The sequence below is a fragment of the Mastomys coucha genome, unplaced genomic scaffold (genome assembly GCF_008632895.1).
Source record: "Mastomys coucha isolate ucsf_1 unplaced genomic scaffold, UCSF_Mcou_1 pScaffold8, whole genome shotgun sequence".
Taxonomy (NCBI): Eukaryota; Metazoa; Chordata; class Mammalia; order Rodentia; family Muridae; genus Mastomys; species Mastomys coucha.
The window spans coordinates 35,280,906-35,283,592 of NW_022196914.1; positions in this window are offsets into that span (position 1 = coordinate 35,280,906).

The window sequence follows — 2,687 nt, forward strand, 5'->3', positions numbered from 1 at the left end:
CTATCCCTTCCAGGTTCCTTAATCCTCCACAACTTTTCCACAAGACTTCCCGTGCTGCTTGGTGGAGCCTTTCAGAGAACAGTTTATGTTAAGCCCCTGTCTGCAAACATAACAGAGTAATCACTAATAGTATCAGGAACTGGTTCTTGTCCATGGCATAGAAAGGTACACGTGTGTCTGTCTTCAAGGGTATTCTGGTGTCAACTGTGAGTTGAAAATTGATGAATGTGGACCCCAGCTGTGTCTACATGATGCCATGAGTTAGGATGCTCTCTTGGGGCTTACTTCTGTGACTGTGTACCTGGATTCCTACGAGACCACTATGAACTCAACTCTGATGAATGTGCCAGTCAGCCCTGTCTCCATGGAAGTCTATGTGTGGATGGAGGAAACAAATACCACTGTGTCTGCACAGGGAGTGGATTGACAGGGACACACTGTGAGACCTTAACGCCTCTTCATTGGTCAAAGCTTTGTCACAGTGATACAACATGTGAAGACACTATTGGCAGCTGTATTTGTCACTGCTGGCCTGGATACACAGGTGGCCTGTATGAAATGGGCATAAATGAATGCAGTTGCAACCCCTGCCAATTTGGGGGCAGGTAATGTGGCCGGCTGTCCTTAGAGGAACAATAGGGACACACTGCAGGCCTTCCTTCCTCCTTCCACTACCTTGGAGACTAAGGCTATGTTTATATATGTCAGCCTAGATTCATAGACAGGGAGCCTAGCATAACTGTTCTCTGAGAGGCTCCACCCAGCAGCTGACTGAAGTAAGTGCAGAGACTCATAGCTAAACATTAGACTGAGCTCCAAAAGTCTTGTGGAAGAGTTGGGGGAAGGACTGAGGAACCTGGAGGGGATAGGCACTCCACAGGAAGACTAACAGTCAACAAACCTGAACTCTTGGAGGTTCTTAGAGACTGAACCACCAAACAAAGAACATACAAAGGCTGGACCTAGGCCCCTCACACATATGTAGCAGATGTGCAGAGTTGTCTTTTTGTGGGGCCCCCAACAACTGGAGTCAGGGCTTATCCTGACTCTGTTGCCTGCCTGTGGATCCTGCTCCACTAACTGAGCTGTCTTGTCTGGTCTCAGTGGGGGAGGATGTACCTAACTCAGCAGTGACTTAAGGTGCTAGAGTGGGCTAGTTCCCTGGGAGGGACCTCCTCCTTCTCAGACGTGAAGGAGGGGAAGGGGCCCTGTGAGTGGGGACTGAGAGGAAGGGGGGTGCTGCGACCGGGATGTAAAGTGAATAAATAGGTAAAATAATGGAAAAAGGAACTTAAACACAAAAGGTGTGCGAATCTTGATGTTACAAAGACAGTCACACAACTCTACCCCAATAGCCATTGTTATAAAACTTGACAAATAACTGTAATGTCCACGTGGATAAGCCAAGGTGAGGGTAAACCCAAGGAGAAAAGCAATGGTGACTGACTGGAGACTGAGCTACCTCAAAAGGATAGCACAAAGAGACTCTAACAGGCAAATGGGAAAAGGGACTGAAGTGAGGTTGAGACAGAGACATGTCCCCCAGGCAGTGGCAGATAATGGGCCATGCTAGGGACATATTTTGCAATGACAATTGTGAGAAAGTTAGTCATCCGTTAATAAAAAAATAAGTTGTGTTTTTACTTCTTACCATGGGTATAATAAAGACCCAAAAGATGTGCAAGAGCTTAAATAAATTAGAGATGGCATGGGGTGAAATATTATATCCCTCAGAGGAATTTCTTAACTCAAAAAATGTGTAAACCATCAAGGAAGGACAAATACACGCAGTCTCATTTAAAATGAAGGCAGTCTGCACATCCAAAGACATCACAGGTTCTGAGGAGACAGCTCAAGCGAATATGAGGAACTGAGTTCAATCCCCAGCGCTCACATTAGAAATAAATAAACAGTTGAGCATAGTGTCCTGTGGGGATGCAGAAACAGAAAGGAGAATGCCTGGGGCTTACTGGCCATCCAATATAGCCTCCAGACAGCTTGGTGGCTTCAGTGACTGTGGTCCTGATAGGCATATATATATGAATATTTGGTTACTAGTTGGTGGACTGTTTGGGAAGGACTAGGAGGTATGGCCTTTGATATGTTTTATAAAACCAATGATATGTTATGGTGCTGTGGGAGGGGGAGCATCAGCAGGCCCATGTTGAGGTAGCCCTCCCCCCCTGAGAGCCATGAGACTGGTCCAGTATAGAATGAAGTTTGTTTGGGGGTATGGAAGGGGGGTTGAGAAGGGAGTAGAGGCAGAGAAAGAGAGGGGGAGGAGAAAAAGAGAGAGAGAAAGAGAGAGACAGAGAGACAAAGAGAGAGACAGAGAGATACGGGCAGTGGTGGCACACACCTTTAATTCCAGCACTTGGGAGGCAGAGGCAGGAGGATTTCTGAATTCCAGGAAAGACAAAGTTACAAGGAGAAACCCTGTCTCAAAAAAACCAAAAAAAAAAAAAAAAGTTGTAGAACTCTCAACTCCTTCTGCACTATGCCTGCCTGGATGCAGCCATGCTCCCGCCTTGATAATAACAGATTGAACCTCTGAACCTGCACTAAAATGTTGTCTTTTATAAGACTTGCCTTGGTTATGGTGTCTGTTCACAGCTGTAAAACTCTAAGACAGAAGTTGGTACCAGGGACTGGGGTATTACTGTGATAGGTCTGACCAGGCTTTTATT